Genomic DNA, 15,403 nt, shown 5'->3' with positions numbered 1-15,403 from the left:
ATGTTGAAGTCCAGCAGTGATAGCCAGGTTTCTACCTATTGCCAACTGTTAAGGGCTTTTCTGGTACTTCTATTTCTGTTATTTTTGTAGGGTTGGTTTTCTTTTTTATATTCTTGAATTTCTGCCGGTAGTTAGTGAAGGGAGACTTATGGAAAGGTATAGAGAGTGTAGGAAAGATCTTCATATGGTATTTATTGATCTAGAAAAAGCTTATGATAGAGTTCCTAGAGCATTAATTTGACATGTACTAGAGAAAATAAGTGTTGCAAATAAATATATAGACATAATTAAGGATATGTATGATGGTTCAGTGACAAGTGTAAGAACAATGGGGGGACAAAATAATGAATTCCCAATTATAGTTGGGCTATATCAAGGATCAACTTTAAGCCCACATCTATTTGCATTTGTAGACATTCAAGACGAGGTCCCCTAGCGTATGCTTTTTGCTGATGATATTGTATTGATAGATGAGATTCAAGTGGAGATTAATACCAAGTTAGAATCATGGAGAGTAGCTTTGGAATCAAGAAGCTTTAAACTAGGTAGAACAAAAACAAAATATCTAGTTTGTAACTTTAGTCATGATCGGGTAGACGATGAGATGGTGAAACTTGACAATAAGAAAATTCCTCAGAGTGATTGTTTTAGGTACCAAGGTTCAATTATAAATAAAAGAGATGATATAGATGATGTTTCCCAAAGAATTAAAATAGGGTGGATGAAGTGGAGAGGTGCGTCTGGGTCTTGTGTAATTGACATTTTCCATTCAAGTTTAAAGGAAAATTCCGTAGGACCATCGTTCAACCAGTTATGATATACGGTGCAGAGTGTTGGGTTGTCAAAAAGAATCATATAGATAAACTCAATGTAGTAGAAATGAGGATGCTAAGATGGATAAGTGGCAAAATTAGGAAGGATAAGATAAGAAATGGTCATATTAGAGTTGGAATGGAAGTTGCTCCCATAAGTAATAAGCTTCAAGAAAGTTGTTTGAGGTGGCACGGCCACATTCAATAGAGACCTATAAATGCCCGTGTAAAGAGAAGTGATATAATCCAGACTGAAGGAACTAGAAGAGCTAAGAATAGACCTAAGATAACTTAAGAGAAGTGGTGTAAAAGATATGCATAGCTTGGGCCTTGTATCAAGCATGACCTCAAACAGAATTGTTTGGAAGGCAAGAATCCATATAGCCGACCCCATTTAGTTGCGACAAGGCTTATTGTGATGTTGTTGTAGTTAGTGAAGGGACAAAACTGGCTTTTCATTGGTATTATAATCTTATAAATATATCCTATGGTTAAAAGGTTTCTCAACCTAATCACAGGCCTGCTCTCAAGCTTGCGATAACTCTTCTTCCTCTTCTTTTCTTCTTTTGGTTTTTTTTTCTCAGCTCCTTGGCTGGTTTCGGAGGTCCTGGATGGTAACATGGTACCAGAGCCTCTGTAACTAGCCTAAGGGTATTCCAAACCCTCTTCTTCTGGTCATGTCTCTGTTTTCTCCATCTAATCTTTGCAGCCAACCTTTGCTGCGATTCTTGTGTGAGTATTTCTCCTTCTTCATCCACTTATGAAGGATTATATGCCTGCCTATTAATACTACCAAGAACCGAGGGATTCTGGCAATGTATATATATGTATATACATCTATTTTCTGAAAATTGAGGCTTCTGCTGCACTTTTTCTGCACAATACTGAGGATCAATCTACTGCTTATTTTTGATGATCTAAAGTTCTGCTACAAGTTAATCTACTGTTGCCCCCTGTATTGTGCATTTGTTTTAACCTGAAAAATTCTGCTGCAGCTGAGATCCATTCCTACAACTAGTATTGATTGTTTTGGGTGATACAATTACTTGGAAAATATTTTTTGTATATGCTATTGCTGTCTTACTTATCTGAATTGGCTGCAGCCCTGTTTTCTCCTTTGATTAGTAGGAGACATCGCTGGTTGTGTGCTGCCCGGTTAGTGTTTGGTTTGTATTGGCTTGATTGTACTTTCTGGTTGATAATTTTATAATTACCATGGCCACTGAGACATTTACTCTTTCCTCTGAGCGTCTGAATATTCAGATTAGCTCCAGTAAACTTCAGGGTAGTTCTAGTTACCTTTTATCGGCACAAGCTGTTCGTACATATTTTTTGGCCAGATGGAAGATACCTTCTATTGAGAATCCTACCCCTTCTACCAGAGATACAAATTATCATAGTTGGTCCAACCGTCCAACGATACTGCAATTATCATGATTTTTGGTTGTGGAATAGTATGGAACCTAGTATTACAGCAAATGTTATGTTTTGTTCTACTGTTAAGGGCTGAGGGAATATGGGATGACTTGAAAGAAACATATTCTCAGGATATGAGTCATGTTTACGACATTTATGAAAAACATTTTTAGTTCTAGCAAACTCTGGAAATCCTGGTAAGATTATTGTAGTTTTTTTGAAGGAACGATGGAAATTGAACATGCTTCAGCCTCTTATTACATACATTGAGAGACTTAGAAACATAACAATGAGTTTTTCTTCTTCAAGTTTCTTGCTGGATCGGACCCTAAACTTAAGCAAATTAAAGGGCATTTATTAGTTGGAGAAAGTGTGTCCCACATTGAGTGAATTCTTCTCTCATCTCTCTTCTAGTGATTCGACTCCATCCTACTCCATTTGAAGGCAGTAGTTAAGCTTTTACCTCCTTCTCGTGGCCGCAATCGTGGCTGTGGTCCAGGGGGAGGCCATACATCTAGTCGCTGTGGTAGTCAACGTATGGATTGTGCTTCATGTCAGTGTACGTTTTATGGTATACAAGACATTTGTTGGATCGTTATTTGGCCAAATATGGTAATAAGGAATGGCTCAGCAATTAGCCAATCATGCAGCGTTTGATGGTGGTTCTGATATAGCTCTCCCTACTTATTTGACAACCTCTAACTCTTTAGGGGATCAATCCAAGAGTCTACATAATGATACGAGCCAGGTTATGCACCACTTACAAAACCATGAGGCATCTAGTTCCACTTCCCATGGTTCTACATCTATTGCTGCAGTATCTTATCCAGGTACGCTTGCCTTCTTAACCTCTGTATCCTCACCTTGGATCATGGATTCGGGTTGCCATTCACATGACAAGTAAGTCATGGTTGTCTACTTCTTTTCTACATTGAAACCATCCTTCATATGTCATTATTGCTAATGGTTCATCTGCACCTATTTGGGAACTGGTAAAGTATCACCCACTCCTCTTACTTTGTCATCCATTTTTTACATGTTGATCAATTTCCATTTAATCTTTTATCCGTAAGCCAACTCACTGAATTTTTAAAATGTGCTATAACTTTACATCTTGTATTTTTCAGGGTCTTCACACAAAGAGGACAATTGATGGAGGGAATGAGAAAGATGGTCTATACTACCTAGATTGCTGCTTGTGTTGCTGCGTCTATTTTTTACTGGAGGAGTCTTCTCTTTTCAGTGGCACCGTGGATTAGGACATTTACCCTTTACCCATTTACAACTATTATTTCCTTCTTTTAGATCTTTGTCTAGGTTAAAATGTGAGGCATCTGAGTGAGGAAACACACCATGCTTCCTATCTTGCTCGACCTAATAACCGTAGTAATTCATTATTTGTACATTTTGATATTTGGGCCCTTTTCGTGTCTGTAATTGACATGGTTTTTAGTATTTTGTTACTTTTGTTGACGATTATTCATGTATGGTTGTATTTATTAAAAGATTGAGCTGAACTTTTATCTACTTTTCATAATTTTGTCAATGAAACTAAGCCGCAGTCCTCCTTACCTAGTAAGATTTTTAGGTTTGACACAGCTTAGGAATATTTGTTCAACGTGATATTTTTGTTTTCTGTGAGCATAATGTGATTATTCATCAAACTAGTTGTTCTTTTTCCCCACAAAAAATGGCATTGCTGAAAGGAATAACTGCCATTTTCTTGAGGTAACCCATGCCTTGATGTTCTATATGCATGTACCTGTGCACTATAGGTGTGATGGGATTTTGATTGCTTGTACTCTTATAATAGGATGCCCTTACTTTCAAATAAATTTCCCTTTTCCCATGGTGTTTTTCACCTTATCCCTATTTTGTGTTCAACGTAGGGTAGAACTTTCCCCCTAATCAATCTAAGTATGTGTTCTTAGGATATTCTCAGTCATAAGGGTTACCGATGCTAAACTCGGTCATTCATAGACAATTTGTTAGTGCTGATGTGACTTTCTTGGAGGAAACTTCTTATTTTCTCCAATCCCCAAGATGATCTCTTTTTTTAGACCATCCCTTCTATCATCTCTATCCCCTCCCCCCTCCTTTACAAATGTATCTATGGGCGTCAGGTGCCAAGCGCCACTGTCCCACCTACTATAGTTGTTCCTCCACTGCCTCTCTAGCATTGTCCTCCTTGGTTGAAGCTCTTGCCGTTTTGCCTCTTAATGACTACTTACTTGTCACTCCGTATAAAAATAAACAACCTATTGTAATGTCATTTATCCTATTGAATGTTTTGTTTCTCACTCTTGTTTACAGCTAATATGCGCAACCATGCTGTTTCTCTTGCCACCATTACTATTCCTCATCGTCACTCCTTGGTTCTCCAAAGCCTTAGACTAAAAAGTAGCCATGAATGTGGAACCTTGAACATGTGAATTTTAGTCGGTTTACCTTCTGATAAGGATGTGGCAAATGTTGTTGGGTGTTTTGCTATCAAGTATCATTCTGATGGAACCATTGAGTTGCTCAAAAGCCCGATTGGTTGCCTAAGTATAAACTCAGACTTAAGGGATTGATTACTTTTAGACTTTCTTCTATGGCCAGATTTTAATTTGTTTCTCATTATATCCCTTGTAGTTTATTTCGATTGGCCATTATTATAACTGAATATACAAAATGCTTTCCAATATAATGATCTTCATGAAAAGCTATACATGGAGCAACCTCTATGATATGTTGCTCAAGGGAAAATCAACACCAAATGTTCAAATTGCAAAGCTATATATGGGCTTAAACAATCAAAAAAGGCATGCTTTGAGAATTCAATAATATTAACACCACCTATGGATTCATCAGTGTTAGGATCACTTTATGTTTGTCTGTCTTCAAGGGGACAAGGTTGTCGTTATAGTCAATTTTGCTTCTGTAGTGCGTAATAAATGCGCACTACGGTGGAGCAATCGGACGGCTCTGATCATCCTCCCCATTAAAAAATCAAAAAAACCCATTACCCACCTCATTAAGTGTGTGAACAGAGTTCGATTTGTTCGGTTCGGTCTGATGCAAACCAACCGGTCCATCTGGGCGGTTCGACTGGGTTTAGTATATCTTATTAATGGTGTATTACATACTACCAGCCTATACGTATATACGGTTGTACAGTAACCATATATACAACCAGTTCAAATTGTTTTGAAATTTACGAAACAAACCCTTGTTCTAAACCACCCCGCCCATTTCATTTTCATTTGTATTTTCGTTTTTGGCTAATCTGAAGCAACCTTACCAAGCTGGAGAAGAAATCGAAGGAGAGAAGAAGAAGAAGACCCCTTTGTGTTTTCGTTTTTGGCTAATCTGAAGCAACCGTACCAAGCTGGAGAAGAAATCGAAGGGGCGTCGTTAGTTGAGAACGAAGAAGAAGAAGAAGCAGAGGAGAAGAAGTGGCAGTTGAGAACGAAGAAGAAGAGGAGAAGCTCCAGCTTCGATTTTGAGAAATCTAGGGCTGAGATTGTCTCGTCTCGTCTCTGCGATTCTTCGATCAAAAGGTAATAACCAACTATTAAAACCCTTACCAAGGAAATTCCTGATGATGTGGTCGAAACCCTGATTTTGTCGTTGATTAAAGCTGAAAAATGCTCTGTAATAACTTGGTCGGTTTCTTTTAGTATTTGTTGTTTTACCTTTTTGTGGGGTTGTGGAGGGGTTTAATTTTGTTGTTTTGTGTACTGCATAAAATTGATGCATTTGGGTATGTGTGTCTTAATGATTCTCATTTCAATTGGTAAATCCTGTAGAGAGAATGGTTAGTTTAAATTTTTCGAGCTGCTATTTTGAACGGTGACCTAGTATAATGAAGGGTGATTGTGTGTATCTGGGTTGTCATTTGTCTCCTTGTTCAAGTGGGTTTAATTGGTGCAATTTGTTTATCTATTTATTGTAAGTCTTGAACAAGTTTACCCCTGGGTCAGTTGTTTGATAGGTGTGGTTAGTGGCACATTTCCTTTCTAAAAGTATGTGAAGAACACTTGTGCATGAATAGCATAACAGTCTGTTCCTTCGAGACCCAATCTATTGCAGCTTGTTACAACTTTATTGTAAATGTCCCAGAAGTTTTATCGAGGTTCGTTGTTCTATTCTTGAGTATCGTGTTAATTGTAATTTCATCAAAATCTTGTATCACAAAGAATGTAGCCAATGAATGGAATCCTATTGATTACTGGATGTTGAGGAGAGTACCAGCTTGCAATTTCTGAAGTCAAAGTAGAATTGAAGTGTCTTTGCCATGGTTTCAACCCCTACACGCATGTAATGCCAAAGGTTAACCTCATATCCCTCGGAGAGCTGTATCTACATCCATTTTATGAACTTTGAACTTGAAGTGAAGAGTAATCGGTTTTTATATAACTTTGAACCTCATAATCTTTTTGAAGGCTATAAATAACCTACTCATGCAATGTAAATTTCAGATATGTTGACTGAAATTTTTATTTGAAAAGATACTTGAGAGGAGTCATGGGATCCCAAGGTAGGTGACCTGTGGCTGGATTTGTGACTGTGTTTCTTCCTCCTGCATTTTATTTCCCTTTATGTGGACCTAGGTTTTCCCTATTTGGTTTTGAAAGGATTCATGTAGCTGGCCCGATTTAGTTGGGATAAGGCTTAGTTTGTTGTTGATTTTTTGTTGTATAAAACTTGTAAGAATTAAAAACAATAATCAGATGATGGTCTTCTACACAGTCAAAATTTGGTTGGACCCTTTTGTTTATTATTTTACAGTTTAGGGCTGCATGTTAAATTTGTGTTAAATTTGGTTGGACCCTTTTGTTTATTATTTTACGGTTTAGGGCTGCATGTTAAATTTGTGTTAAATTTGGTTGGACCCTTTTGTTTATTATTTTACGGTTTAGGCCTGCATGTTAAATTTGTTATAGTTTACTTTAATTTGTGTTAAATGTTGATTATCCAATATGTTTTTTGATATGTGCAGCAATTAGAGTTGGACTAGTATATGGGCCGTAAGATGGCAGCAAGTGGAAAGCATGTGCCAACAAAGCGGAAGGCTATGGCAAAGGATAAGGGAAAGGGAAAATCAGTTGTAGAAGCTGATGACGAAAGGGGCTGGTTCAATGATGATTATCCCCAATGCGATCCCAAAAGATTAAAGAAGCAAGCTATAGCTGAAGGAACGGAAGTGGACATTCATTCTTTCGAGGCTGTAGGTCTAGCAGCCAGATTTAGAGAGATTGGTTGGGAAAAAATACTTGAGGTAAATACCAAGTGTTATGACGACTTGGTGAAAGAGTTTTATAAAAATTTGATTGTCCAAGGAGTTGGGGAAGAGATTGGAGCCGTAAGCAAAGTTAAAGGGGTGCAAATAAAGTTTGATATTTGTACGTTAGCTGAGATTCTACAAATCTCAAATGAAGGTGCAAAAGTATTCTGGGAGCCTAAGAAGAAGTTCAATGACCTGATTAATGTGGATGTGACATATAGGGATATAATGCTGAATTATACGGGTGACACGAGGCATGTGAAGTTGAGGCAGCTGAAACCACTTCCGCACGCCATTGCATACATTGTGCAACACAATGTTGTACCTCGCAGTGGTCACCATGAAAGCTTAAATTCATTTGAAGCTTATGTCACCTATTGTGTGCATACAGGTAACAAGTTGAACCTACCGTACATCATTATGAAAATGATGCAGTACGCGAGATTGGCACCTAATCGGGCTCTCCCCTATGGCAAACTGCTGACACACATTTTTGAGCATTATCATATTGATCTGTCAGCGGAGGATTCTGAAGCAGGGAAGAAGAAGAAGAAGAAGAAGAAGAAGAAGAAGAAGAATGATGCAAAAATATCTGCCAGTAATTTTCATTTTGGAAAACCATTGGGAGATGTAGGAGCAGAGGGTGCAAATGTAGGAGCCCCGGTTGGTGAGGGTGTTGATCAGCAGGATGGAGCTAGATTGTCAAAATTTGAGAGAGAATTTGCTATCCTCAGGGGTGATGTACGGTATATCCGTCGGCGCTTAGATCAAATTGCAAAAGAGTTGCAGCTTTCGGAGCACTCAGATGGTTCTTCTGATTCTTTAAATAGCTTGTTGAATGATTGAGTTGCTCAAATCATAAAAGGATAAGGTAATGTTATTTGCAAGGAACTTGTTTGGAACATTTCAGGCGTATTTTCTAAAGATGGAATGTTATTTGAAGTTGGATGTGTTAAATAGATTTACAATAGACATTGGTTTTTTTTTGGTGAACAATTTGTATGTCACATATTTCTTATCTTTTGTTATTTCAGTGTGTGTGAATGACTATGAATATGATCGAGTGGTGAAAAATGATTTATTCTATTCATACTACCATTGTGACTTGTTATATTGGTTTGTAACATATTGTTATTGCATTGGGAGTTCAGACATGATATGAAGGTTGACCATTATTACTGAGTATCCAGTAATATTAATCTTAGAAGGTAATTGCCGTTTCCAACCTTCTGTTTTGGGAAACCAGCAACGATCCTTTTGCCATGGAAGCGTGTGTTTCTACGTGATGCTTTATATTTTCTCTCCCTTCGTCCACTGTGTTATTTCTTTCTTTATCAGTTACCAAGTTGATTGATGTGATCACAGAAGAAGAAGAAAGAACAAAACAGACCCAATCAGAGAGGGTCAACAGCTCTCGATCCCCAACATTTTTTCATTTCTTGTCATATGTTAACGTGACCATTCTGAGTTCCGGAATCCCAAATGGAAACTGGGTATGGCTTATACTTGATACTACCTTATCCCAGTGAGATATATGCTCTTTACTAAATTCTCTGATTCGGCTTCTGTGTGCTCAGGATAAATGGAGAAACATGAGTGTCAGTGCCAATGGGCAGGGTTGTAGAGAAAAAACAGAGGGCACGAAAGGTAAAGGCTCTTCTTGCCCCTCCAGCTCCCACCAGTCAGAGTCCAGTTGTGTCTGTTTTTAGCAATGTCTGCTCTAGTTGCAGAGGATGCTTGTGCTGATGCTCTAATGGATTCTGGGCCCCGCTCACAAGATGGCAAGCCTGCTCCTCCTAAGTGCGTCTCCTTTCACTTTAAGTCTTATACATGTCATTTATATGGACTTTGGTTATTAGGCACTTCCTTATGCTTATCGTCAGTGGTATTGTTTTTTTTTTGGCTGTGTGTGTGTGTGTGGCCTAGATGAAGCCATTATGGCAGGCAGTACAGAAGTGGGTGGGCTATAACACTCAGCAGACTAGGCTATCTGTAGTTATGAAGTTACCTGGGGTATAAGGTGAATCACAAGCAAAATTATTAGCAGCCTTCTGCTTATTAAGTTGAATTCAATTACAGTGTCCATTTGTATGATGTGATTAAGTAGATATGCCTTAGAGCTGAATATGTTTAGTTACTCTTAATTATTGGAAAGAAAATTGCAAATGTCCATCTGGCTAACTGAGACTAGTTTGCAAACCCCAAAGAGAAAGTTAGATTTTACCATGAAGATACATCAAGTAGTTGTAGTGTCTGAGTCCTAGTCAAGGGTAGTTTAGGTATTATGTTTATTTGTTTCTTTCTTATTTCTATGTTGTGTTACTTTAGTTAGTGTATCTTGAATAAAGCGGGAGTTTTAAAACTAGCTGATAACTCTCAACCATTATGACAAATACTGAGTTGTTTAGGGGTTGCTTCCATTTCCACGTTCACGCGTGTATGACTATAAGCAAAAGATACAATTCTTTGGAGAACAGAATTTTATTGCAAATAAAATTGAAAAAATCAGCCAATCTGCTCTAAAATCAGACAAGGTAGTCAAAGTCTCATGTTAATGCACAGTTTCATCACTGCCAAGCATACGAATTACCAAACACCACTTCAACTTGTAACAAACCCCAACCTGCTTAAAATTACTTCATCCATTCCGTATGGGGAGATAAAATTACATTTAATCTTAGCTTAACAGGAATTTTGGGTGTGTATATGGATGTAATCCATGAATTCCACACATAGTATATTCAAATATCAAAATATAAGAAATATCACACATAGTATATTCAAATATCAAAAAATAAGAAATATAAAGAAACACGAACTGGGAACCTTACAACTTGTTATCTGTCTATTAAATAAGCATTGTTCAAAGGATTCAAACAAAGAATCTCATTCAGCAAAACATCCAAATTAAATTTAACAACAATAGTCAACCTATTCAGATTGTGATGCAGATCCTTTAGCTTCAGCAGTAGGTGGTGATGAGTCAGAAATATCTGGGATGCCCAGCTTATTGGCAACTTGATCCACGCGCCGAAGGATCTTCCGCAAATGTCTTGAGGTTCGTGATAATTTTTTCTCAACACCCTCAAATTCATCTCGACTCATGTATGGATCAACACCAGCATGTGCTCCTACACCTGGAGGCTGCACTCCTACATCCGCCATCTCAAGATGGAATTTTTTTCCATGGATTTTAACTTCATTGTTCTTCTTCTTATTCTTCCCACTTTCACAATCCTCCCCCTCAAGATCAATCCCATAGGTAGTAAAGATTTTGGTAAGGAGTCTACCATATGGGAGAGCACGATTGTGGGCATCTTTCGCATACTTCATCATTTTGAGAATTATGTACGGCATGTTGAGCTGCGTACCTGAATGAATGCAATGGGTGACATAGGCTTCAAAAGAACTCAGCCGTTCACGGTGACCTCTTCGTGGGATAATGTTGTGTTGCACTATGTAAGCAATTGCATGAGGAATTGGTTTCAGGTCCTTCAACTTCACGCGGGTGTTACCCGTGTAGTGAACCATTATATTACTATAAGTGCGACCAACATCAATGAGGTGATCAAACTTCTTCCTAGGCTCCCAAAAATATAATTGTCCTTCACTTGAGACTCCTAGCCTTTCACCCAGCTCACGAATATTTAAGGCAATCTCCACCCCTTTAACATTGGACAGGGCATATAAGTTTCCTCCTCCTCCTTGAATCTCAAATTAGAATAAAAAACTTTAACCAGCTGGTAATAACAATTAGGAGGTAACTTAAGTATGTTATCCCACCCAATCTGCTTAAACCTATTTGTTACACCTCCTCTCTGAAAGGAAGGGATGTCTTCTTCTATACTTTGCTTATTAATGAGACTAAATGACGCTTTTGCATCGTCATCCACCAAATATGAAGCGTCGGCTTGCTGTTGCTTTTGCTTCCCTTTTTTAGCCCATTTGGCCTTCTGTTGAGTGGTTGCCTTAGGAGCCATTTTCCGGTGAGACTTATGGTACTTTTGGCTGCATGGATGCAACAAAACATATTAGCTAAACAACATATTATTAAAATGAAACTAAAGTATAACAAAACAAATACTAATTATACAGATGAGAGTCATGAGACAACATTAAAGAGAGAACACAAACAATCTAAGCATGAAAAACATTCAGTCCACACATTAGTTATTCAAAATTGGATGCCAACCATTGGCCTGGATTGAAACCTAGCCCCAACAAGTCATATTATAGACAAACATTTCCACACCCATGTGCCAAGCATCCACCCACACTCAACACATCACAAACAGAGGGAAATAACCCTCTAATGTTAACACCAAAAATGCTTCAAATTTACAAACCCTACCAAGTTAAAATACAAACCATTAACAAAAAAACGGGTTTGATCACAAAATTATCAAAGTGAAGTACTTTAAGTTCTAAACATTAACGAATGAAGTGATAAAATATCCACAGATTGCATAACAACATCGGCATTTGAGTATCTTAGACCGAGGACCCACTTCTTCACAGATTCCACATGTTACTAAAGGTACATCACTATAATTTGTAGGTCATAAAACCTTTATTCACACTTATAATAATCTTAACCTAGGCTAAAGTACATCCACAGCATCATCACCTATCAAAAGCAAATAATAAAGGAAGTACAAATCACAAAAACAGTATGACAACAAACAACCAAATTATTAAATGCCACAATATCATCAACAATGCTCGTCCCCACCATTTTTATTGCTCCCCTGCTGGGAAACCAACTTATGTTTGCCCAATAATGGATGTTATCATTGTTTCAAATATTCTGTTTTAAAAAAGTATTCAATAACCTCGTCATTGTAAATGACTCCATTGAGAATTACGACACTCCACTAAATAGTTGTATATCCAAAATATTAAAATGCATTGGTTTGAACAGTGAATATGCTAAAGATAGGATCTTATACAAAGGTATGCATTAATAGAAATCAATTATACTATAGCCGTCGACATGAAAGGACTTCATCCAAATAAAAATAATAAAATATGAGTGCATGGGTGATGACCAAGGTCCCTGGGAATGAAAACGACATATATCTCAATATTGTCCCAGAGAAGTTGCATCATCAAAAGGTTCAGTCATTTCGCTGAAGGGCAAGATGGCAAGATGAACCGAAATTTCGAACCTTGTTAGTAGCACACATCAAAAGCCTACATCTTTTTTCCCCTCTCTCTCTTGACCTCTTTAATTATGAGGTATGTCCTTGCTAGATGAGCTAATCCCTAGAAGTTGAGACATTTACATGAAGACTTAAATAACTGTAAAATTTTTCCAATGTGCAGAAAGTGATGGAAAGATTTCCAAGTGCCTAATCACAATAAATAAGTCAAGGTTTTGCATCCAACAATCTCAACAGCTTCTTGCTTTGTGCAATACAAGAGTTCAACTACACATTCAGTAGGCTGAGAGAAAAGTATTCCCTATAAAACAACACACACTCGTTTGGATTGTATTCGAAAAATGCCAAATACAACCAACAAACAACAAAAGAATGGATACAACCCACATTTACTTTTCTTCTTTTTCTGATAGAGTAACAGACAAGGGCCAGAAAGCAAAGATGTCAAGCTATACATGAATACATGAAATGCAGTTAAATAGACCCCTTAAGGAGGCCATGAATTTACATAATACCAGAATGCGAAAAACAAAGACACTGACCACTGCATACAATTGGATCCCACAAAAGTGCCAGGCACGAACAAAGTATGTATATCTGTCCACCCTTGCTCAGAAGTATGCTAGCGATTTTGACAACCTCGGTTTCCATGAAAATGACATATTCCAGTGTTCACAATGATGCCTACCTCTTCTTATTAGGTAATTCAAGGGAGTAAATTTGGAACCAGAACTGACTTTTTAAAACAAAAGAAAACCAAACCAAATACAATTCAATATAGATTCAGTATCTAAGGCAAAAGCCAAACCGTAAAGTACTAAATTACTTATTCCCTAACCAAACCATGTACAATGATTTTAAGTAGAAGATACCAATATATATATATTGTATAAACTCCAAATAGAACAAGAAACTGTTTATGAATCCGACAGAAGTGTACTGAAACCAAACCTACTCAACACACTTTTTGTAAATGAATATGCGTGGGTTGGGAGGAGGAGGGGGTTGTGGGTTAGGCTCAATGGGCATGGTTGGAAAGGATAAACGTCAGCGGAGGGAGGGGTTGGAGGACTGGGACAGGGGGAGACAAGGGGCGCCATTGACAGTAGGCAAGACGGAAGAAGTCCGAGAAGTTAGATAGGGTGTTTGAGAGAGAGAGAAAGGAGGGAGGGGGGAGCAACAATAATCTTGCAGGAACCTTGTGCTGGAGTGAGAATTGCAAGGGCGACAAGGCCAACATGATATTCTTCTTTGAGGTGGATGACAAGGGTACAGATGCCAATGGAGCATCTATAACTAGTGCTTCGGTCAAAGACACATCGATGTCTCACAAGGTAGAACTGAGTTCTTCAGAGGGAGAGCTGTAAATTGAAATTGCAATAGATCCTACGAGATAATTAATAGCAATATGGTCTTCCTCAAGGAGAGTAAAGGCCGGTGACTCAGTGGTGTCACAACCTACAAAGAGATAAAAACACTTGTATCGGGAGAATCGCGCAGCGGGGCGGTGCAATGCTGAATCGATTGACCTCAAGGCACTTTCCGATGAACTGTTGCAGTCCAACATTCTGTACAGTACGGTAGAGGGTTGTTTTTAGGGATACGTAGGGAGTCAATTGAAGAGATAAGGCCCTATGGAGCAATGTCAGGGGGTAGCAGCTAACCATAAGCAATGGTAGAGTGGCCATGCATTGTTTCTAGCCATGGACAATGACTCTGCTGGCATTAACGGTGTCGGTGGCTTCCCCTCTTGGACTCTCCGATAGGGAAGGGGGTGACAAATAGGCGGGAGATTCCGAGTGGGTCTACAGCGAGTGAAGGGAGTGGTTCGGGGAGGTACGGGGAGGGATTAAAGGATTTTACGGGAGGAATGGTTTGTAGTGGCATCAGGGGCCAAGGTACTAGGGAGGAACAGTTAATTGCCAGGCTTTACTAGAGCAAGCAAAAGTGGGGTGGATAAAAGACTTCATAGTAACGACAATGGGGAGGAAGGTTTTCAAAAAGGAATTCTTGGTTGAAGCTCCAATCTTCTTTTTTCTAAATAAGAATAGAGGGAGGCAAAAGTGAGGCCGCAAAGGCTTCCATACTAATTCTCACATACAACAACTTGGGTGGAGCTAATTGTGGCTTTGTGCGAGTGAAATAGAAAATTTTAGACTAATTCAAGCACAAGTCGTAGTCATTTAGGAGGTCTAAAAACCACAAACAAATTATATTTGTGAACATTGTAATCGACTCAACAAAAGACCCTGTCAACTGCTTAAACTTAGGTATAAAACTGAAATCCACATAAAAGAAAACACAGCAGAAATTCATTAACACACGTATCTCGAATCACACTCGAGAAAAGTAGAAGAACCTCTACAACTTAACAAACTAACATAGACACAAAAGTAACCACTTCTATATTTTGAGAAACCACAGCAGCCGGAAGTGAACAATTTCAAATGAACAAAAAAAAATTAAGAAGAAGCAAAATTCGCACTGAAACAACAAAGGAAATAGAACTTGTTAGGGATAAATTCGCACTCAGAATCCGGACCGAGCAAACCGCTAGAGCTGTTGCCTAGGCGGACGGCTGATTCTGAATGTTGGGGCTTTACATTTTGAAATTAAACACAACTTTGGTTTGTCTTCTCCGCCGTGTCAACCTGCTGCTTCTCGAGCTTCTCCGCTCTTCCCAAGATATTGACAACGATTGAAGCCTCAAGGACTTGGAGAAGTTCGAGAAGCAACAGGTTCAG

Source organism: Hakea prostrata, chromosome 10 (assembly GCF_041222555.1).
Source record: "Hakea prostrata isolate BN-2017 chromosome 10, UWA_Hpros_2, whole genome shotgun sequence".
In the NCBI taxonomy this organism is placed as follows: domain Eukaryota; kingdom Viridiplantae; phylum Streptophyta; class Magnoliopsida; order Proteales; family Proteaceae; genus Hakea; species Hakea prostrata.
Note: the sequence above shows the minus strand (reverse complement) of the source record.